General features: G+C 37.4%; 1 long non-coding RNA gene across 13 annotated transcripts in view; it reads left to right on the top strand.

The window, feature by feature from the left end:
- The window catches only part of LOC109252505 (uncharacterized), a 278,187-nt gene that overhangs the window by 140,439 nt on the left and 112,413 nt on the right, over nt 1-25,335 (top strand). For all 13 annotated transcript variants that reach the window (XR_008422862.1, XR_002074050.2, XR_002074049.2 and 10 more), the window contains one exon: nt 3,219-3,320. This is a non-coding gene — a long non-coding RNA (uncharacterized LOC109252505). The remainder of the gene's footprint in view (nt 1-3,218; nt 3,321-25,335) is intronic.

The raw sequence follows: 25,335 nt of genomic DNA on the forward strand, positions 1-25,335 counted from the left end.
CAATAAGCCCCTATTAATCCATACCTGGGGATGGCTGGGCAAAAGAGATGTGTAGGTTATTGGTTGTGCTTTCTAGGTGGAAAGAGTTCGAGAACTGGCTGTGATCTCTAATCCTGGTCAATTAAACAGACTCAAAAGGGAGTCTTGGGGTATAGTGAACTAGGCACGAGTGTGCATACGCTATGGAAATTTTTGTCTGTGCTCCCAATCTTTGACTAAAAGTTGGTCATTTGAGCCCTTCACGCTTAGGTACACACTTTGGTTTGGTCACAGGCTAACATCCTCTCGCCAAGGATGGATGGGCCCCATCATGTGGAGAGGTAGCCTCTTTGAATTGGCAATGGCCCTGGGTTTGTTTTTATATATATGTTCCATAGAGTTACTAAGAAAGGAGCTATCTAAAGTGGAACAATTTTCTGTGCAGCCAACACGGATTGAGTGTGTGTTCATATACAACTCAAGGACTTGTGGTCAGATGTAGGAGAAGACAGAACCCCTTTTACTACTGTGCTCTGGCTTCCTCCTTAGGACTCACTTCCCTTTCCCACCCACCCTTTTATTTATTTATTTATTTATTTATTTATTTATTTATTTATTTATAAAGTTTATTTCTTTGTTTTGAGAGAGTGAAAGAGTGAGCAGGGGAGGAGCGGAGAGAGAGGGAGAAAGAAAGAGAATCCCAAGCAGGCTCTCTGACCTCTTAGCAAGGAGCCTGACATGCGGCTGGAACTCAGGAACCGTGAGACCTTGACCTGAGCCGAAATCAAGTCTTAGCTGATTAAACCACCGAGGCGCCCTACCCACCCACCATTTAGGTACCACAGCTCTCTCACACATTCTCCCTCTTGCTCGTTGGTTCTCTTAGCTTAAGTCCACTTATAATATTTTGTTGTTAGTTTACAAGTGAGTTTGCCATGGTTATTCTACTCAGAGAGGGCCCTCACACTTCAGTTATCCTCTGTAGCTCTTTGGAAAAAAAGGTTAGTGTTCCATAAGTTGTTAAGAGGTATTCTAACTGGTCAAGTATGTTTGGCAAAGCCACATTCTACATCTCTATATTTTTTACCATTAAACATGATGATTCAAACCCATCTCAAATTTAAGCGGGAAGAAAACAAACCAGAGTAGTAGGTCGTTGCTTGATTCATATGACTGGGAAATCCGGAGGGGGAACTGGCCCCAGGGATTCCACCAGGAACCCAAGATATATCACCAGATCTTCCTTGTCTCCCTTTACTGGCACTCCCACCCTCAAATCTTTCAACTGTGCTTGTACCTGCGAATTTTGTGATCTTCTTGCGTGGATGGCTTTGTACCCTGCACTGCTGGGTTGGTGGCAATGAGAGGAACACATTCACAGAGATTTTTAAGCTAATGCCATCCCAGTTTAGTGGCCTCCTACATTAAATAGAGAGCCTTCTTGCTAGGAATATGTATGCCAAATCTCAGAACAGGCTTTCATTTGCCTGACTTGGATTGTAGTCTAAATCTGGGACGATCACCACAGCCAGCAATACTAGCCTATTGTGATTTGCCAACATTTGGTTCCTAGGCCACATCTTGTGACCAGGGAAGCAGCTTATAGTGATTGGCAACTCTAACAGGATTCGGTAGAAAGTCTAAGGGGAAGTTCATCAGAGGAAAGAGGGTATTAATGGCACAAGTGGGAGAAATGACGTCATGCACGTAGTACCAGTGACTGTCCCTAAACACCTGCCTATTGAAATCATTTGGGGAGATTTAAAAGCCATTGATGGGTCTCACACCCAGTGATTCTGATTTAATTCATCTGGGATGTGGCCTGGGTTTTGGGTAAGGAATTTCCTCCGCATTCTAATGTGCAGCCATGGCTGAGGACTCCTTGTCTAGTTGCTTTTTTAGGTCATCGTCTTACACCTTTCCAAATTAACCCTAAATCTCAGTTCTCTGCTTCACAAAAGCTTTGATTTCAGATGGATATATTCAAGACTCACTCCAATTTGATTTCAAACTCCTTTTCCAGTCCTATCTTCCACTACTATTTTTCCCCAAACTATGTTGCAGCAAATGTGGAGTGTTTCCTGATCTCTAGCCACCTATACAATACCTAGAGTTTCTCATGTGTAACTATACCATTTCTTCAGCTCACAGCAGTGCTGGAAATGTCCAATATGGTTGCCACTAGCCGCATGTGGTTATTGAACACTTAAAATGCGGCTAGTGTGATTGAATTTCAAATTTTATTTCAGTATACCCTTTTTAAAGATTTACTTCTTTATTTTGAGAGGGAAGGGGGGAGGCAGAGAGGGAGAGAGAGAATCTCAAGTAAGCTCTGCGCTGACAGTGTGGTGCTCAACATGGGGCTCGATCTCACGAACTGTGAGATCACACCTGATCCAAAATCAAGAGTCGGACACTTACCTGATGGAGACACCCAGGCTGGCCCCTATTTTAGTATACTTAATATAAATCTAAATCATGTTAAATGTAAACATACCTACTGGCTACTCAGGGCAGATAGAAAGTCACCATTCTGTTAAAATTTACAAAATCCCTTTTGTGTAACTCTCCTGAAGCTTCTCTGATATCTCCAGCTGAAAGACTTATCTTATTCCTCTTACTTACTGAGCGCTCAAATTGGACATGGGAAGGACACTTATTTATACTGACCCATATTGTTCTTCCTGTCTCTCCTGATATTAGACATTTTTTGAGAGAGGGAACTGAGGGGGCTTGTGTTTAATAAAAACTCAGTAAGCATTCATTGAACAAAGGCAGACAAAATTGCACCAGCCATAACCATCGGTATGTACTTACACACTGCAGAAGCGCAAAGGCAACAGATACATGTATACTGGGGTTCCCATGTTCCAAAGTGTCGCCAGGGAGATGGAAAGCACGTGTCCTGGCTGTGTGAGAGAAACCGGGTCAGTAGAATAGGTGGGAGAGAATGACTCATCCATAAAGTGACCACCGGGTGATAACCTATTTTGTTTGGCTCTGAGGCAAAAATAATGGTGGACATCGAAGGTACTAATGATTTTTTATTAAAATAAATGAGGGGCACGGCATGAGGGGCACTGAGATTATACTCTAACACTTCATGAAGGGTTCTGGGATCAGTCCTAGTAAAACAGTTAAAATTCAGCCTGGCCCATGCCTTTTTTTTTTTTTTTTTTTTTTTTGGTGCAGAATTCGTTTGTAAAATGATGAACTCTCACTTCCTAAATTTCCTGCAGGTGCTCCCGGTGCTGGGGAAATGTCACTGTGAGAAGAATAGAAAACTTATTCCAAAGAGTACTGAAGACTGACTGAATCAGGTCTGGAACATTATTGAAACGGTAAGATAAACTCAAGTCCTTTCTGATAAAAGAAAAACTCTTTTTTAAAAAATGTAGTCCCTTCTGAATTATGGCCAAGTGTCACCGGATCATTTTCAATGAAGTTTTATCTATTAACAGCGAGGAGATGGGACTAGGTTCTGGGCTCCTCCTGGGAGCCCTGCTGCTTAGGTTTCTCTCCCCTGAGATCCCTGGTAATGGAAGCAGCTGAAGCTGGAGGTCATTAACATTTTGAGAACACCGCAAACTGACACTGTAATGTTATGACATTTCATCTCAAGACATTTCATCTCCTTTAATCAGTGTTTATGTTGGTGATACTTCATAGTTATTTGCTTTCACATAAAAATGGAACACTTCGGCATGTCATTAACATACGAGTAATTTATTTATTACCCCTTGCAATTGTTTCTAGCTCATTCTTTCTCTCCCCACCCCCATGCCCCCCTCCCTGTGTTCCTCTTTCCTCTCCCTCCCTTCTCCCCTTCTCCTTTGCTCCTTTTTTTTATTGTTTCTGACTTTAAAAAAATTTTTTAACATTTATTATTGAGAGACAGAGAGTCAGAACATGAGCATGGGAGGGGCAGAGCAAGGGGGAGACACAGAATCCAAAGCAGTCTCCAGGCTCTGAGCTGTCAGCACAGGGCCCAACACAGGGCTCAAACCCACAAACGGGGAGATCATGACCTGAGCTGAAGTCATACGCTTAACCCACCCAGCCACCTAGGCGCCCCTATTGTTTCTGACTTTTGCTTTCATTCATGGTAGTTTTGAAAGTGCTTCCAAGTTTTCCTTCTGCTTTCTTCTTGGCAAGTGGGTGGTCTTGGGGTTCACACGCCTCCTTCTTAGTAAACTTTAAGTACAGAGTCTGGAAGAAATACAATTTCACCTCTCTGAAAAATGCTAATATTCCTCATTGTCCTTGGTGAGGAACAACTCCTTCTCTGCACGCTGCTCCATAGATGACTTTCTTCCTCTCATTTGATTCAGATATTGTCATGAACTTTTAGTGTCTGTTTTCATGGCTCCATTTCCCTTTCTTCCTCGTGTGGGGACACTTTATCTTACTTTGAAGCGACTTAAACTTTTCTTCCCTTCTCAGATCCCTTTCATTAAATGCAAACCGATTGGCTATTGATTCTTTTATATTAAAAAAAATTTATTCCTTAGCATAAGTAGATGGTTGTGCATTTAATACCAGGGGCTAGGTGTCATTTTCTTTATTCGAGAATAAATAAACAATTTTTATTATACATTTCTTTTTAGGCTGAGTGGTCAAGATTTAACCTCAGTCTAAGGAAATATTTCTCAACCTTGAGACTACTGACATTTTGAGCTGGGTAATTCCTTGGTTTGGGGGACTGTTCTGTGCACTATAGAATGTTTAGTAGCATCCCTGACCTCTGCCTACCAGAGTCCAGTAACACTTCCCAGTTGTGACAGCAACAGGTGTCTCCAGACATCGCCTAATGTCTCCTGGGGTGCCAAATAGCAGTACATTGAGAACCCCTGGTTTAGTGGAATGTCCCTCATTTTTGTGTGGTTATGTCTAAGTTCTAGGGCAGAGACTTGAGAAAAGATGGAGATGGCTTTTCCTTGAAACTTTTCTTCATCCACATAAACTCTTCATCCACGTGGGCTCGTCCAAGGGGTCCCTATTCCCATGGCGACCTTACACCTTCCATCTAGGAAGGGCTCTCAGAACAGCTGTCTCTGCTCTGCCGTCAGGCACAGGCGCCATTGTTCCTGCATTGTTGCAGGATGTTCTACGAGGTGGCCTCAGGCCTGTCCCGGTGCCATGCTGGGGAGACAAGATGAGGGATAGGAATACAGGAGTCTTGAATGGCTCTGGTTTTCCTCCTGGGGGTAGTGGCCCAGTTGGGTGTGATCTTGGATTCCCGATTCCCTCTTGGGAGACCTTCTTACAGGATATGCTCCTCAGGAACCCATAGTCGATTCAGCTCTGCTTCTGCTGATTCTCCTTGTCCCCTGCGGTCCTTACCATCTTAATGTAGTCTGAAGACAGGCTGGACTAGTTCTTTATCTAATTTTCCAAATATGGTGTTTTATGGCCTGGGATTTATGTACTTCCTTGTTGTACTTTTGACACCAAAAAGTTTTCTCTGCTTCTATGCTATATTATCCCTTCCTAAAACAACGAATTCTTCTGAGTGAATGGGTAAAGGATACAAGAAAATGAGAGGAAAAAAATATATATATATACACATACATATCCCCATCACTTGTTTATTCTGGTGCTACATTTTTATGGGAAGATAAATAAAGGGTAAAGAATTGGGGCGCCTGGGTGGCTCAGTCGGTTAAGCATCCGGCTTCAGCTCAGGTCATGATCTCAAGGTTCATGGGTTGGAGCCTTGCATCGGGCTCTGTGCTGACAGCTCAGAGCCTGGAATCTGCTTCGGATTCTGTCTCCCTCTCTCTCTCTGCCCCTCCCCTGCTCACGCTCTGTCTCTCTCCCTGTCTTGCAAAAATAAATAAAATGTTAAAAAAAAAAAGAGTAAAGAGCCATCTATCTTATCCTCAGTGTACAGAAAAATGACTAGGCCTGTGGGGAAGCAGGGGATTCTCAGGAAAGCAGAGCTTAGATGATGGTGCTTCCGAGCTGGGTATCTTGGGAATAGGACGAAATTAGGAATTTCCCATGAAATTGGGCCTCCAGGATGAGAATAGTATCTGTGCACTATGGTTTTGCTTTATACTAAAGACGCAAGGGTTCCTTAGTAATCCCCTGCAGTTCTGGTCGTCTGATGCTCATTACTCTTTGCAAGGTCTCTTGTCCACTCCTCACCTCCAATTTCCCAACTTATATTTGGCTTATATCATTCTCTTTGAAAGCATTAATGTGAACCATGCATTATTTCACGTAGTTTTAAGTTACATACGTGGTGTTGTGTTTCTTGTTTTTGTCACTGATTACTTCGTATTTAGGATCTGATGGGCCTAAGGTAGTATCGCTTTTCTTGTTGTTTTAAATTGCGTTTCTCTGATGACTAATGACTTTGGACAACAGTCATATGTTTTGTTAAACCTCTGGGTTTTTTAGCTATGAATTGACCCAAATATCCTTTACTCATCTTTAAAATTTGAGATTCTTATAACTTTCTTCATGTGCATATGAGTTCCTTATATATCCCAGATAATAATTCCCTTGTCGTTTTAGACATGGCAAATATAATATCTCTGCAACATCTTTTTGTTAACTTTATTCACAGAAATTCTTAATTTGACGTGATTAAATGCATTAACGATGCTTTTGGAATTTTGTTGAAGAAGTTCCTCTCTAACCCTAGGGCACATTATCTCCTGCCTTTATGGTTTCTCTGGATTTATTTCCTTAATATATCTGGATTGGATCTTTATATGTGGTAGTAGGTATGGATTTTCTTCCACTATGAGCAACTATCATCATTTACTAAATAGTCTGATTTGTGATGCCATCTTGATTATATAATAATAATTCTGAGATATGAGTCTTTCTCACAGAAATTATGGTCTTGAGGTCAGTTTCTCTCTTTTTGAATGGATATCATACTGTTTTTAATAGAATGACTTTGTAGTAAGTCTTAGCAGCTGTGAGGCCAAGTGTTCGTCTCATTTGCTTATCATTGTGATATTGTCTAGAATCATGATTCAGGGTTGCTTGTAAGCAAATAAGTAAGGACTGTCAGACCACACACCAGTATTAGCGGGTAAACTAATGGAAGTGGAAGTAGTAGAAGGTGCTGGGCCTATTGCATTCGGGGGAAGAGCACAAAAAGTAAGTAGGAATAAACATTAGACTCTGAGAAAGGAACTCTAACTTTGGGCTGCAGGGTTGTTAAGCCACGTAATTAAAAAAGCACTAGCTTCTAGAAATTGTAGAATTGAAAACCATAATAAATGCACTTAAAGCTTAATGAAAGTGTTACATAGGGTAATGGAAGCAAATAAATAGAAAATTAGTGAACTGTGATATAGATCTTTAAAAATCCTATAAAACACGGAGGGTAGTGACAAGTAGATGGAAAATGTAAGTGAGGTTGATAAACATGGAAATTGAATTTAAGGGCCAACATGTATCTAATTAAAATTCCCGAAGGACAAAATGTATGCAATTTCATCTACATAAATCAATAATAATGTCCAATTTGTGGGGTAAAAACAAAGCAACAATGAGCTAAATGTTTGGGCTACAATAGTGGGAAACTGGGAGGAAGTGATTAGAATTTACTTTATCCTAGTAATTGTTGATTGTATTGTTGGGCACAGGGTAAAGATACTGATTACTGTTAGACTTTGCCAGCTATGCATATTAAGATATCAAAGTAATCACTAAAAAAATAATAACTGAATACTTACATTCCAAAGTTGTTAAAGGAAAAAGACTGGAAAGCAAAAGGGAAAAAAAGAAAGCATGGAAAGAGAAAAAAAAATCACACATTTTGGGACAAATAGGAAGTACAAAATAAAATGATAGAAGTAAATCCAAGTATACTAAGTTTACTGAGAGACATTAAAACTGGCATAGATCATCAGACTACATTTTTTTTTAAGTCAAGCTTCATTCTGTTTAAAAGAGACACACTTAACCATACATAAGCACACAATATCAACAAAACTTCCAACGCTATTAGATTGCAATGCAAAATTGCAATTTGATCTACAAAATTGGCAATTTCATATGGTTCTAACTAATATCATAGTGTCACAATGTAGACCTTTTGACAGAACGATCTTTATCACATGAGATAAGGAATATCATTGTATATTAATAAAGTTTAAATCTGTCAGGAGAACATAACACCTCTTGAGAATATAGCAGCAGAAATTAAAAATAAATAAAGTAAAAAAAATTGACAAAATTACAGGAAGAAACAGAAATATCCAGAATGGTAATGGGATGTTTTAATACAACACTCTCAGTTTTTGATAAATGAGCCAGCAAGTAGTTGGAACATTTGAATAGCACAATGAAGAAGCATCATGTAGTAGACAATGTATTTTTTCTATTGGAAAATAGACATAGTTTTCAAAATCACAGAAAACATTTTTGGAAATCAATCATATTTAAGACCATCAATTAAGTCTCAATAAATATCAAAGGACCCATATTATAGAAATACAAAGTTTGTCGACCATAGAGCAAGTGAACCTCAACAGATTTCAATGAGTCAGTATTATACACATCATGGTTCTGACCACAGTGCAATTAATCAGGAGACAAAGAATAATTTCTAGAAATCCCTTGCATTTAGAAATTTAAAAACATGTTGAATAACTCAGGCCAAAGATAATATTAGAAAGGAATTAGAGCATATTTAGAATAATGAAAATAATAATTTTAAGACTACTTCTCAGCCTTGTGGGACACAAATTAAGTAGTCCTTAGAGGCAAACTTACAGACTTAAACCCACTATGAGAAAATAAGGTCCCAAATCATGAGCTAAGCATCCACAACAGAAGCTACAAAAGGAACAAGAGAACAAATTTAAATGAAATAGAGGCTAGCGCATAACAAAGAGAAGAGTATAAATCAATGAAATAGAAACAAACAGATGTTAGAATTAATAAAAGCAAAAATTGCTTCCTCAGCAAGAAAAAAATAAAATCCTCCAACCCCGACATAATTGATGTACAAGAAAAATAAACAACATGAGCAATAAAAAAAGAGATATCATTAGAGACAAAATTGTGATAAAAGATAACAATTCTGGAAAACTTTATGCTGAAAACAAAAATTTACACAAAATAGACAAATATTAGAAAAATATACAATAAAATTTATTCAAGAAGAAATATAAAACCTTAATGGATCTAAAACCACAAGCAATTGAATTAATAATTTAAAGTCTTCTCACAAGGAAAATACAAGGTCAAGATAGTTTGTAAGTAAAAGCTATGGAGAATCCAAGGAATACATATCTGCAATCTTATGTAAATTCTTCTGGAGCATAAAAAAAAGGAACATACTTTCAACATATTCTATAGCCCAGTCTAATGATAACACCAATTCCAAAGGCAATGAAAGAAAGAATGATTATAGGCAAGTTCCATGAATTAAAGTATGTTCAGAGTTATAAACGCAATATTAACACATTAAATCCAACAATGTGTTAACAAAGGTAAGGTATCACAATTAATTTTCATATATCCCAGGCATATAAAAGTGATGACATAGTAACAGATTAATGGGGAAAATGTTCTTATCAACATTTATAGCAAAATATTTGATCATTCATAATTCAAAAATAAATAAATAATTCACAAATAAAAACTCCTGAAAATAGGAAGAGAACTCAGCCTGACAAGTACACCTGCCAATAATCTATGATAACATAGCATTTAATGAAACATGGTAGGCATTCCTTTTAAAATCAGGAATGCAACAATTGACTACTAGCACTAATTTATCACTGTTCTTGACATTCTCAGTTGTGCACCAGAGAAACATAAAATATAAAGTGATTGGAAAGAAACAAAACTATCATGATTTTTGTCCTAGTAAAACCCAAGTGACACACAGTCAAATTATTAGCAATAGTGCTAGTTTAGCAATGTTCTTAAATATAAGATTACTACCTGAAAATATCAGTAGAGCTTAAAAATCAATTGAAAGGATATTTAGCATTATAAAAAATAACACATATAGAAATAAACCAAACCATAGATGTGCAAACCTTTATTGAAAAAAATTGAACTACTAAAAGACATTAAAGAAAACCTACCGTGCCTACTATGTGCATGAGAATAACCACACAATAAAACATCTTTATGATTAGGTGAAGAAGAGATGACCCTTTTCCTGCACAGGTAGGGAAGTCAGAGTTCACTGACGCACACTCACTTCCCCTTGTGAGAGAAATCACAGGCTGAGGGGCTCTCTTGGCCCCAAACTGTGCCACCTAGGGTGAGGGGTGTCATGGGCAAAATGAAACCCCTCCTCTTATCTACTTTAACGTGTTTATGCTTGGATTTTTTTTCCTCCAATCACATGCTGGAATTCTCTGCTGGGCCTCCAACTCCCATAGAGTACTCTCATCTGTGGATGACTAACAAAATTGAAGTTCTGTGGGAAGATGATGGTAAGGAAGTCTTATTCCACCATCTTGAATGTCTCTCTAAGAAGACTTTTTTTTTTAAGTTGATTTACTTTGAGAGAGAGCGAGAGCAAGTGCACGAGTGTAAGAGAGAGATGGAGAGAGAGAATCCCAAGCAGGATCCAGCACTGTCAGCGAGGAGTCTGACATGGGGCTTGAACCCATGAACCGTGAGATCATGACCTGAGTCAAAATCAAGAGTCCATTGCTCAACAAACTGAGCCACCCAGGTGCCCCAAGAAAGACTTCTTAAAGCCAGAAAAAAGTGTACAGTTGAGAAAATATTGAATAATTCAACAATAGCAAAAGGAATTTGTTTATCAAAAGGTTCTATAAAGAAAGAGAAAAGACAAAGCTCCAAAGTGGAAAGAGATATTTGCAGAGACAGATTAAGAATCAGCATTCTGAATATAGAAAGAAGTCTTAGGAATTAAAAAGAAAATTCAAACAACAACCCAACAGAAAAATGAGTAAAAGATATGAACAGATATTTCACAGAAATGGAAACACAGTGCACATTAATTGTATAAAAAAGCAATAAACCTCACTACGGTAGTTCTATTTAAAAGTGCAATGAATTACCATTACATACTTGTCCTATGAATACGTACACAAAATATAATATACATACTTTGTGTTTTAGTACATTTGGGGTGTCATAACAAACAGCTCTAACAGTTTATAACACAACAGAAATTTATTTCTAATGGGACTGGAGCCTGGGAAGTCCAACATTAAGGTGCTGGCGTATTTGGTGTTTGGCAGAGGACCTGATTCCTCCTAGATGACCATCTTCTCGCTATAACCTCACACGGCAGAAAGGGTGAGGGAACCTGGGAACTCTTTATAAGGGCAGTAATCCCGTTCATAACCCAATCAACTCCCAAAGGGCCAACCTCCTAATTCCATCACCTTGAGGACTAGGATTTCAACAGATGAACTGTGGGGGAATGCAAGCATTCACCCCATAGGACCTAATGACGGAGACTTCATAAATCAGGTGAATGTACACAGACTCAACCAGCATGAAAAACAAGTGGCACTCTTTGGTAGAGTTGGACACGCACAGTCTTCAGAAGTCAACAATTGTATTCTTGCATGCATTATATATCATAAGGAAACACTTGCTCATATACCCAAAAGAGAGTATAGGAATATTTGGACGTGCATCATAATGGCACCCAACTGGCACAATGTCCTTAGGAAAATGGAGGAGCAAATTATACAATATTCACATAATGAAACATCTATTCAACAGTGAGGTTGAGCTACAGCCCTGTGCATCCCTGTGGGTGAGTATTAAAAAGTAATAATTGAGTAAAAAAGGCAAGACCTTAAAGAATGAATACAAGATTTCAATATTATAAATTTCAGAAAATAAGCGAAACAAAATATATATTAAAAGAAACGAGAGAGTGTGATTAAAAATTAAAATTCAGGCTAGTGAGTTCTATTGGCGTAGAGTGAGAACGGAGAAAAGGATGAAAAGCAGTCAGTGGTGCCAATAATAGTTTCTTTTCTGATTGGTGGTGGTTCCTGGGTGTTTGCTTTACTTTTTATGTTCATGTTTGCATATGTCACATACATTCATTTCACATGTCAAATGTTCCCAAACAAAAAAGTCCAAGGCAAGTGCCCTTTATCTCTTTATTAAAATGACGGAAATTTGTCAACATGTGCTATTTTTTTCCAATATGCTAAAATAATCCTTCCCTCCTTAAAAATCTATCCTCTTTACCCCCTTCTCTTTATTGTATTTTATTGTATTAGTTTAATTTTTTTTTACCTGTTTACTCTACTTGATAAGTTCCATGTGCCGATTATTTTGTTTGACTTACTCCTCTCAAGTCTAGTCCCCTGCTATGACTTCCCATTAGCCAAATCCAACTGGAAATATGAGAACAAGCGAGTCAAGGTGAAGTAGTTTTCAGCCTCTGAGAGCAGAGGGCAGAGCCAAGAGGTATAAAATATAGTCTCATTGGTTTCTGTAACCTCATGTACACCTTGCCCATTCAACGTTACATATGGTAGTGGCTTCTTACTGTTGCTGATCCTGGGGTGCATTGATTTCTCTTGTTTGTTTCCTAAATATTTCCCAACATATCTAAGTAGCTCTTTCATTAAAACCATTTAATTTGTACCATCTGTGGTAAATTTTTATTCCTGCCAGAACCTTGTTTCACACCTGATTGTTCTCAGTCACTGCATTTCCTCAACATCTAGAATACCTAACCCAGTAGTAACTAACGAAAAACCAGCAAAAACAAAAACAAAACACAAAACAAACAAACAAACCCCCAAAATAGACTCTTGTAGCTTAGAGTTTGAAATGACTTATTAGAGTATGTGATCCAACTTTCCCTGTTATAGATGTGGTAGCAGGTCTTGAAGAAGCCAAGCTCACCGGGAAAGAAGTCTTGTGCCCAGCACATAGCCCTGGCTAGTGATAGATGGCTTCTTGATAAAAAAACACACCACATACAATTACCACATGATTATATCCCACCAGTAGCAGCTGATTAGGTCAGGACTGGGAAATTGTCTCCAGGATTATAGATTCACCTATTGGCTAGAAGCAGCTCATGAGATATCTAGCATGGGGCCTTAGCCCAAACAAAATGATAGTGATTAAATAAGCCTCATCAGATTCTCTTCCTTGGAGAATTTGACTGCAAAATACCAGGAGAGTGCTCTACATGTAATAAAGGCTAATGCTAAAAAAGACACAGAAATCAGGTATCAGAGGCTGTAAGATGACAGTGGTCACGAGAAACTGTGAGTGTGTAGAGCTTATGAATACTTTGAAGTTCAAAGTACAGATGTCATGACTAAGCAGAAGCTAAAAGATATACAGCAGTAGAGATAAGGAGCTGAGTCACAGTATTGGCAAGAAATTGTCTAGAAACTTACAAGTTAATGTTGGTAGTGAAGCAACTTTGGATCCTAAATTATTTTCTAAATCCCACACTTTATTCCTCTCCTTTGAGGTCCAGAATAGACCCGTTACTGGGTTAGTGCAGATTTCCTTAGTTCTTTTTTTCCATCTATATTTTAACAACAAACTCTCATTATCAGAAGTTCTGGCAAATATAAAAAAAAAAAAGTGGAGAAACCAACGCTGTGGCTCTCAGTTTGGTATTCTTTCCACCATACCACTCACATCAAGGTATCAATCAAATTTGAATCTCCTTTATGCCTCCTTCCTATTCCAGCCTGGCTTAGAGAAAGTTTACAAGTCCACTCTTTGATAATTTTACCATACCATGATTGCTGTGCAAAATTCTTCTCTTTTACGTGATCTGTGTGAGTTGTGGAAAACATTTGACACCAATCAGTGGATGATCCAAGGGGTAAGCTCAAATTTCCCCAAATTTACGATACGCATTTTTTTACAGATGATCTAAATTATAAGTAGAGAAATGGGAAAGTATAAATATCTGAAGACCAACAGTGAGAATTACATAAAAGGTAAATTCTTTCATTCCTCCAAAATGCTCATCCTTACTAGCCACAATCCCAGGAAAAGCCACTCTGAGAATAGAATGTTGGGTGGAGAGGCAGCTCAACGGGGGAACAAGACAGAATGAAATGTGATGCTTGGAAGAGACAGCACTCAGCAGCAGCATCAGGGGTGTATAAAAAGCAGACTGGCACGGAGGAGTGCATTCTTTTGGATGGATTCATAAAGGGGTGATTAGTATGAGAAAAATGTAGGGGTGTCATTTATCTTGATTGTCCCAAAGCCCTTGACAGAATGCTTTTCTGAGGACTCTCTCACAAGAAGTGAACTCAAATTGCCTTGAAAATTGGCTGATGAGTCCAAAATAAAGAAAAATGATAAACGGCAAATGCATCTAGTTCTAGGAAAGTAGCTGAATATGACAAAAGAATTGATATCATTTTTTTCATTTTCTCACATCTTCAAAAGTTACCTGAAGGTAGTTTTTTAAAAAATATGCATTGAGTTAAACTTACTGGGTGTGAGGTACCTTGAATGCCGTGACTATTCTGAGCTGAAATAAGAAGAGTTTATGTTGCTTCTGGGAGCAAGAGGTGGTGAGATGCCATTTGGAGGCCAATGTATGAGAATTTCTGGTATGTTCTTTATTGTGGTATATAGGAATTTCAGGACAAACTTTTAAATCAAGATAATTCTGGGAAATTCTGGACTTATTTATCAGGAAGTGAGATTTATGGGGTGCCTGGGCGGCTCAGTCCATTGAGTGCCCAACTCTTGATTTGGGCTCAGATCATGATCTCATGGTTTGTGAGATCGAACCCTATGTCGAGGTCTGTGCTGACAGTGCAGAGCCTGCTTGGGATTCTCTCTCTCTCTGACTCTGCCCCTCACGCACACACTCTCTCTCTTTGTCTCAAAATAAATAAATGAATAAACAGTAAAAAAAAAAAAAAAAAAAAAAGAATCGATTAAAAAAATGAGATTTGTGATTTCCTGATAACAAAAAGTTTAGGATCCAGGATAAGGGAGTTGAGGATTGCTCGCACACATCTTAAACATGATATAATGGTATAAACTTGGAGATAATAGAGCATATGAACATGGTTTCTGGTTTCTTTGATTCCCTTTTCCTCTCCCCTGAAGCCTTTTCTTCTTTTCATAACCTGAGAAATTTAAAAATGTCACCCAGATAATGTCATTACCCTTAAAACCCTTCAGTCTTCCATTGCTCTTTGAAAATAATTCAGAGATTTTGTTAATCATTGTGTTTTCTACCTGCTCCATCACTTACAGGTCTGGCATATTGTAGGAACTCAATGTCTGCTGAAAAAATGGAAAAATTTAATGAATGATGAACGAATATAAATGCAGTGTAAAAATATTGCTGAATATTTAACCTGAGTTTTCTTCTTTTTTTCTCCTGAGGTGTCTCTACCACAGCTGTAGGAATGTAGTGGCAATTCCTATCAATAAAAGTGATGAATGTGGCTGACAGACAATATGAACTTTCAAACATCAGGTTATATTTTTAGTGCTGTGTCTGATTGGTTCACCAAAACCAAGAATGCATTACATTTGGACGACATTACACCCGTCAGGCCACTCTAAAGGTTATGCAAACTGTGATCTACATGACTTCAGATCTGAGAACAGAATCTGGGGATCTGAGAACTTTCTCACATGTAGGACATATGTGAGTTTTCAGTGCCTTGAAAGTAGGTACTTAGCTTTATTCATCTTCTGTTCCCCACAGTCTCTGTGATTATACCTAAGTCCGAGTTGGAAATTAATCTGTATTTGTTTGTTTAATGGAATTTGAAAATAATCATACGTATTCTTGTAATATATATTCTCATTTTGAGATAATTCCAGTTTATAAACTAGTATTTTAATAATGCATAATTGGTTAGTTTATTTAAAAAATCCAAAGTGGAAAATCATAAAGGTGATTCCTATATACCTTAAAAATTTAACTTTTTAAAAAGTTTATTTATTTATTTATTTATTTATTTATTTTTATGTCGAGCTACTTTGGGGGGGGGGTCAGAAAGAGGAGGACAGAGGATCCAAAGTGGGCTCCACACTGATAGCAGCAAGCCCAACATGGGGCTCAAACCCACAAACCATGAGATCGTGACCTAAGTTGAAGTCGGTTGCTCAACCGACTGAACCACCAGGCACCCCAAGTTTATTTAGTTTTGAGAGAGACAGAGAGAAACATGATCTGGGAAAGGGCAGAGAGAGAGGGAGATAGAAAATCCCAAGGAGGCTCTGCACTGTCACCGCAGAGCCCAACGTAGGGCTTAAACTCACAAACTTTGAGATCACCACCCAAGCCAACATCAAGACTTCCATGCTTAGCCCACTGAGTCACCCAGGTGGTCCTTAGAAATTTAACCTTTAAGACATGAAGCGTACCTTTCTTCAGCAGTTTTTGACCTAGGGATCACGCCTATTCTTTGGCCATTTACATCCTATTCTTTGGGTCCATTGATAAAAGTTCTGACTTATTTGTATTATATTACAATCACCGCAAGCATAAGGCATGATCCTAAATTTGCATACTCTTGTAAGTAAAGTGAGAAGTGAGACACGCTACCAGTTCAGAATCCTTTTAGGTTTTTTATCTTTCTTTCCCTTAACCTTATACAGTTGCCTCTCCACAATTCTTTTGACAGTGGATATTTAAGTGAGTTGCCTATTTGGGGTGCCTGGGTGGCTCAGTCGGTTAAGCTCTGACTTCAGCTCAGGTCATGATCTCACAGTTGGTGGGTTCGAGCCCCGTGTTGGGCTCTGTGCCAATAGCTCAACCCGTGGAGCCTGCTTCGGATTCTGTGTCTCCCTCTCTCTCTGCCTCTGCCCTGCTTTTGCTCTGTCTCTCAGAAACATAAATAACCATTAAAAAAAAAAAAAAAGAATTTAAGTGAGTAGCCTATTTTTTAATCTTTCCAAACTATTTCATTTCACATTGATGGAAACAATTCTATTTTTTTCCCAGGTGCATTTAATTAGCTTATTCAATAGCAATTTAACTTACATACTTGTAATAACCAGTACAAATCAACATAAATAGATCAGAAATAGACATACTCTTTTTTTTTTTTCATTTTTAAAGTTTATTTATTTATTTTGAGAGAGACAGAGCGTGAGCCAGGGAGGGGCAGAGAGAGAGAGACAGAGAGAGAGAGAGAGAGAGAATCCCAAGTAGGCTCTGCAGAGTCAGTACAAAGCCCAACGTGGGGCTTGAACTCACGAAACTGTGAGATCAGGACCTGATCCGAAATCAAGAGTCAGACACTTAACTGACTGAGCCACCCAGGTGCCCCAGACGTCAATTCTTAGTAAGCATATCACTCTCAGACAGAGGAGCAGAATGTCAACATTCTACAAGGTATATTAGTGTGACCATTCACTGTAGCGGAGAGCTGGGAGTAAGTAGGATCTGTTAATCTGAGGTCAGATTGGAGAACTATTGTTTTGTAATTGTAATTATGTTGTAAGTACATGATTACTAAATATTGTCTAAATAATGAATATAGTCAGAAGGAGTAAGTGCAGCATGTCCTAAAGAGTATCTTTTTTTTTAGGCTACAAAGAACTTGACACTCTGGACACAGACTGATCTTAATTAATTTAGGGTATGAGTAGGGCTTTAAGAAGAGCCATTATATTTGTGAATCAGATCCTTTGCACACTAGTCATTTAAGAAAGTGTTGACAAAAAAAAAAATGTGTCTCAAGATGGTTTTCTGGAGCAAATGGAGGAAGCGTGAATTCAACTATACTTGTGAAATTCACAATCACGTGCACTTTGATGCTAATGGTTTTAATGAAAATAACTTTTGCATATTGCATACTTAAAAGGGTTTCAGGAACACGATCTCATTTGAGCCTCATACCCTATGAGCTGAGTACTGTAGGCAGAGTCATTACCCTAGTTTCTGACATGAGGGATCTGAGACCCAAGAAAATTAAGTGATTTCTTGGTGATTTCATGACGTTAATACATAACAGTAACTCAAATCACATCACTTCATTTTTTTTTTTTTGTTTTGCTTTTCCCTGTTGAAGCTTGTTGTGCAATAAGTTGTCTTGAGCAGAATAAATTATCTTTGTTCAATAGGGGAAAAAAGCAATGAATCATCCTTTTTTCCGTTAACTCCATTAACATGCTTGCTACCTAAGGGTGCATCTCTCTGTATAGGTTTGTCTTCCCTAGACTGACGTACAGGAAAACAGTGATCATCTCCTCTTTGAATGCCAGTCCTGTAATTAATGGGACATATTAATTTGGCTGAGCTGAATTCCAAGAGATGGAGCTTTGCCCATTTTAGGAATAAGAATGCATAATAAATACTAAATAAAAGTTGGTGTTTTATAAAAAAAAAAATAGAAGAAAAAACTAGGAGTTTTGAAATTTGGTATTTTATAAAAAGAAATAGAAGTAAAAACTTGGAGATTTGAAGAGGAAGAATATTTCAGTGCCTTTTTAAGAGAACCTCAGGATTTGATGACATATAGTATTATCCTCACATTCTTAGGTTCTTCTGTTTACTTATTAAATCTTATTTTTCTATTTTTAATTCACCATTCTACTCTTTATTAATTTCTTCATGCTACCTTCATTGTGTATTTTAATTATTCAAGCTACTTTAGTTGAATGTTCATTTATTTTATATTTTTAAAAATATTGAAAATATTTTTGTCAGGTCATGATATGAGTCTTATTCTCCTGGATTTGAAGAAATAATAGGAAGTTTTCATCTTTCTCTCCATGATCTGAAAACATTTAAATAACATAAAATTATTTATGATAAGAGTTGGAAGAATTTTCTATGAAAACTGGCAGTTTAGGGAATAACTTTGTTTCACTTATTCATTTGGGTCTGTGTAGGTTTCCTATATTTTCTGGATTTCTTTTGATAATTTATACTTTCCTAAAAAACTATCTGTTTTATTAATGGTTAAAGACTTACTTGCAGAGTTAAATAAAATAATCCTTTGCACAGTTAAAATTTTTTCTTTGTATATTTTTTTCTTTTACATTTTAATGTGTATTTGTGCTTCTCCCCACCCTTTTTGTTTTTGTTTTTGTTTTTTGAGAGAGAGAGAGAGAGAGAGAGAGAGAGAGAGAATCTTAAGCAGACTCCATGCTCAGCATGGGGCTGGATCCTGTGATCCTGGTATCATGACCTGAGCCCAAATCAAGAGTCTGTTGCTCAACCAACTGAGCAACCCAGGCACAGCACCCCCTTTTTTTTTGTCTTAATGATTAGCTTATGGTATGTGTTTTAAAACAATTTTTCCACCCTCCTGCAAATAATTTACTTTCATCTATATTTACCAGTTCCAAGTTTTGTTTTCTATTTACTAATTCACCGATTTCTAGTTTCATCTTTATTCATTCCTTCATTCTGCCTTTCTTACGGGTTCGTTTGTTGCTATATTTTTCCGAGGTTCTTGAGCTGAATGCCTTATTTAACTTAATACATTATTATTTAGTGATGTGTTTAAGGCTATAAATTTTCTTCTTCTATGTACAGCTTTGATTATAAGTCTTTGTTTTGAAAATGTTTTTCTTTTTATTATTTTATAATTTTTTGGTAATGTTAACCTTTATTTGTTCTTTCAATTGTAAATTTTGTGAGAAGTATTTTTATATTGAGCACCTACTATGGGCAGGTGCTATTTTTTTGGAATTTTTATTTTTTTATTTTGAGAGAGAGAGAGAGAGAGAGAGAGAGAACATGAGTGGGAGAGAGGGACAGAGGGAGAGAGATAGAAATCAGGTTCCACACTCAGCATAGAGCCCAATGTGGGGCTTGATCCCACAACCCTGGGATTATGACCTGAGCAGAAATCAAGAGTTAGACACTCAACAAACTGAGCCACCCAAGCACCCCTGTGGAAGGGAGTTTTTACATTTTAAAAAGGCTGTGATATTTGCTTTACATTTAAATTATATTTTTATTTCCCAGGTTATTGAAGTCTAGATGAAGAAAAGTGATCTGATTATTTGTACCTTTTGGTGTCTATTAATGTTTTCCTTGTTAACTTACAAATGATCTGTGGATACTTCATGGTGAATTCTCTATGGTAATATGCACAGTATATAGTATCATATCTATTATACATATATATACACACACACAATCTTTTATTTATCTCTCTCCCTCTCTCTATATATTTGCTGTATTTCACCATAAGATATATATAAACATATATTAGCATCATATATATATATATATATATATATATATATATATATATATATATATATATAAAATCTCAGAACTGGGGCACCTGGGTGGCTCAGTCGGTTAAGCATCTGACTTACTTCAGGTCATGATCTCACAGTCCATGGGTTCGAGCTCCGCATCAGGCTCTGTGCTGACAGCTTGGAGCCTAAAGCCTGCTTTGGGTTCTGTGTCTCCTCTCTCTGACCCACTCACACTCACACTCTGTCTCTCTCTCTCTCTTTCAAAAATAAATAAACACTTAAAATTTTTTTTTAATTAAAAAAAAAAACACAACTGTTACGTGACTCAGCATAATCCTTCAATTCCCATTATCTGAAGCTCCCATGATGCTGTTAAAGCAGGTTCTTAGTCCCCATTCCTATGGATTCTGGTTGAGTGAGTCTAAAACCTAGAGTCCCTCCTGCAATAAACATGCCTTCTCCTGAGTGGGAGATTGTAGTGACTTAGAAGAGAGCCCTTGTGTATGCAAATACTCTGTTTGACATTTGGTATTGACTTAGCTCATTTGACTTTGGTTAGAAGCAACACAACTGACTGTTTCTCTCCTCCCCATTTCTGATCTTTAGGCTGTTTTTCAGAGATACAGGTATTATGATATATTAGCACTCTGCCCTTTCTCCATTTTATTAAAACTTTTTTTGGGTTGTAGCCATTTCCCAATTGCATTTTCTCTATTTTACATTCATTATTTTCCCATTCTCGTGGTTTTAAAATGAGCTCATTTGCTCATCTTTTTCCATAAGTTCTTTAAAATTTTTAAATTCTGCTGTTTATCCTATTTAATCACTGGTCTATCTCATCTTTTATCTATTGTTTTATAAAGTCTGTGATTCTTTTAATTTTCTTGAGAGTGACCATAGAGGCTTTATCCTCTAAAAAATCTAGAATCAATCTCTTAACTCTAGCTTTGGTATGCTATACTTTATTTTCCAATGTTTAAATACTCTTCTTTCCTAGTTTTTCCACTCTTCCTGTATTATTTGTGTACCACAGGTTTATGTAAGTTTGATCACCCATGCCCGCAGATAGTGTGGTTTTATTCTTGGGTTTACCACCTATTTTCCAGGGAATTTTTCAGATCCGTCTCCTAAAATACAAGCTGGACAATTTAGCTTTATAATACATCAGATTTTCCACATTTCAGGAATTCAGTAGTCCAAGATTGGTAGGAAGAAAGTTGAATCTTTTGTCAGTCACAGCTGGGTAATTTAATAAAACTTATGCAGATTTTCTCCGTGTTTGAATAGTGGTACCAAAGTCCATTTTGGAAAGGTAGAGAGTATCCTTTCCCGCCAAGGGGCATAGAAATCAGTTTTGGATTCACCTTCTTCATCATGAACTAACCACATTAGTGAGAGTGCTTGAGTGGAGTGCCCATGGTCTATCGACTTTTCTGTTTGGGGAGGTGTATATGTTTTCTTCACCATAGATAGCTGCCTTTTTTTGCTGTTGGTCAGGAGCTGTGAAAATGGCAGAAATTCATTTAGTCTTTCTCCTCTTGTTCCTCCTCATTTTCACACTTTGCCCCTTTAAAACATGTTTGGATAACAATGCAGTCTGCAACAGTGCTATTTTCAAATAAAAAAAACTAAGGCATAGAGAGGTCAAGTAAGTGAGTTAATCAGCTTTAGAAATTGAGAGTGAATGCAGGGAACTCAGCTGTACAGCTGGGATCTCTACCATGGTGCTATATTTTCTTTCTGCTAAGATTTATTGAATGCTGATGATACAAAGCCCTGAACTGCCAAGACATTACAGAATGATTATAGGGAAAGCACAGAATTTTTAGATCTATAGGTAATACAGGAGCCTCATTTAGCCAAGGTGCTTACTAGTCTCTCACTCTTATGGGTCTCTTGATTTGTATGCTTGCTGATATCTCTCTGTACCCATTCTCTTGTGGAAGTGCACATGGGCACTATAATAGCCAAAAGGCATTCAGCCAAAGAGAGCCGAAGGAGAACAGAGATATGAACTATCCACAAATGGAATAATCAACTTCTGGATATTTGAAAATCGATGAACTAGTATCAGGATTTCTTTGTTCATTTTATGGGAGATGTACTCAAGACTTTCTAGGAATAATCTAAGGTAGGATAGTTTTGTGGCACTTATTACAAGCCTTCTCTTTTAGATGTGTCCTGCGAAAGATATGATCAACCATTAATTGATCAAACATTCTGTCCAGGGTTTTCTTTTTAATTTCTAATTGAAGTTGATATTTTTCCAGGGTACAGGGAGCATAACGATTCAATTGGCTCAGGGAAACAAACAGAGCCTTTTCCTATAACTACTCAGTCGAAGGTCAGTTGCTAGGATTTGTTTTTCATCCTCCTGCAGTAAGGTATTTTCTTTTCTTTTTTCTTTAAGCTTGACATCAGTATGAGGGAGTTCAAGTTCCCTCTGCTATTTGCAATGATTGATTTTTGAAGCAGAGGAAACATCCTTTCACTGCATGAAGATCTGAGTCTACTAAGGCTTATGGAGGCACAGAGCATTTATATCAAAGTTTATTTCAGAGAGACTTGAGAAAACTTTTAAAGCCTACCCATATAGCCATGCAAATGTTCTTGAATACCTATAGACTATCAGGGATGGCAGAGACACAGCACATAACCCCTCCCTTTCTGCCTCTAAACCTGATAAGGTTCATTGGTTATAATAGCATATAACTATGCTATACTCACATCCAGCCTTTAAATAAAGGAGGTTAAGACTAAATGATCCTATAATGTAAGTAAGCAAGTAAAAAAAACAAAACACCTATGTGACACCTCCCGCATGACACACCACCCAGAGGCCCTCACAATTCTTGATTTTTTTTTTTTTGTCACTTACACCAGAGCCCTCAACCATCTTGGATTTTGTCATATCGTTTAACTCTTTTCCTTATAACACTAAGAAAACTTAAATAATAGTTGTAATTGCAATTGTTGAAAATACTGAATAGAAGTGGAGAGCAGGATATCTTGATCTGTCTTGAACTCGACTTCCTGGTTTTGATCAAATTACTGCCTTCCTTTATTCCATCTGGACTTCTTTTAGCATTCTGGTCCTTCTGCACTACTATGGAGGTCCTCACTGTAAGAGCAACTCTTTTTTTTTTTTTTTTTTACTGAGAATCTACTATGTTCTACTCATTTTACATCATCACCTTTCATTCCTCCAAGAATGCTAGCAGTCATTTATGAGTAATTCTGTTAAGAAATAAAGAAACTGAGGTTGAACTGGAAGGTTGTGGAGCCTTTATATGGACTTGAGTCTTGACTCAGAGACTCATGTTCCCTTCAGTGTCCTCTCACTCAGAGTAACTATGGGAGTTGCAATTCATATAGAAAGGAAGGATCTTTTTAAAAAATTTATTTATTTAAATTCAAGTTAGTTAACATACAGTGTAATATTAGTTTCACGAGTAGACGCAAGTGATTCATGACTTACATACAACACCCAGGGCTCATCCCAACAAATGCCCTCCTTAATGCCCATCATCCATTTAGCCCATCCTGCCACCCAACACCCCTCCAGTAATCCTCAGCTTGTGTTCTCTTTATTTAAGAGTCTCTCTATGGTTTGCCTCCCCCTGTGTTTTTATCTTATTTTTCCTTCCCTCCCCCTATGTTCATCTGTTGTGTTTCTCAAAGTTCACATATGAGTGAAATCATATGATATTTGTCTTTCTCTGAATGACTTATTTTGCTTAGCATAATACACTCTAGGTCCATCCATGCTGTTGAAAATGCCAAGGTTTCATTCTTTTTGATCATTGAGTAGTATTCAATTGTATATATACACCACACCTTCTTTATCCATTTATTACTCAATGGACATTTGGGCTCTTTCCATAATTTGGCTGTTGTTGATAGCGCTACTACAAACATTGGGGTGCATAGGCACCTTAGAATCAGCAGTTTTGTATCCTTTAGATAAATTCCTAATAGTGCAATTGCTGGGCTGTAGGGTAGTTTTATTTTTAAGTTTTTGAGGAACCTCCATACTGTTTTCCAGAGTGACTGCTCCAGTTTGCATTCCCACCAACAGTGCAAGAGGGTTCCCCTTTCTCCATGTCATTACCAACATCTGTTGTTTTCCTGTGCTGTTAATTTTAGCCATTATGACTAGTGTGAGGTGGTATCTTATTGTAGTTTTGATTTATATTTCTCTGATCATGAGTGATGTTGAGCATATTTCATGAGTTTGTTTGCCATCTCGATGTCTTTTTAGAAAAGTGTCTATTCATGTCTACTGCCCATTTCATCCCTGGATTTGTTTTTTGGGTGTTGAGTTTGATAAGTGCTTTATAGATTTTGGCGACTAACCCTTTATCTGTTATGTCATTTGCAAATATCTTCTCCTTTTCTGTCAGTTGCCTTTTAGTTTTGTTGCTTGTTTCCTTCATTGTGCAGAAGCTTTTTATCTTGATGAGGTCCTGATAGTTCATTTTTGCTTTTATTTCCCTTGTTTGTGAAGACATGTTTAGTAAGAGGTTGCTGCAGCCAAGGTCAAGAAATTGCTGCCTGTTTTCTCCTGTAGGATTTTGAGGGTTTCCTGTCTCACATTTAGATCTTTCATCCATTTTGAATTTATTTTTGTGTATGGTGTAAGAAAATGGTCCAGTTTCATTCTTCTGCTTGTTGCCGTAAAGTTTTCCCAACACCATTTGCTGAAGAGACTGTCTTTTTTTCCGTTGGATACTCTTCCCTGCTTTGTCGAAGATTAGTTGGCCATAAATATGTGGGTCCATTTCTGGGTTCTCTATTCTGTTCCATTAATCTATGTGTCTGTTTTTGTGCCAGTACTATACTGTTTTGATGATTGCAGCTTAATAATACAGCTTAAAGTCTGGAATTGTGATGCCTCCAGCTTTGGTTTTCTCTTTCAATATTACTTTGGCCATTTGGGGTCTTTTCTGGTTCCATAAAAATTTTAGGATTGTTTTTCTAGCTCTGTGAAGAATTCTAGTGGTATTTTGATAGGGAGTGCGTTGATTTCTTTGGATAGTATAGACATTTTAATGATATTTGTTCTTCTAGCCGATGAGCATGGAATGTTTTTCCACCTCTTTGTGTCTTCTTCAATTTCTTTTATAAGTTTTCTATAGTTTTCAGTATACAGATCTTTTACCTCTTTGATTAGGCTTATTCCTAGGTATCTTCTCATTTTTGGTGCAGTTGTAAATGGGATCAATTTCTTGATTTCTC

Source organism: Panthera pardus, unplaced genomic scaffold (assembly GCF_024362965.1).
Source record: "Panthera pardus isolate Hobbes unplaced genomic scaffold, ASM2436296v1 HiC_scaffold_17, whole genome shotgun sequence".
Taxonomy (NCBI): Eukaryota; Metazoa; Chordata; class Mammalia; order Carnivora; family Felidae; genus Panthera; species Panthera pardus.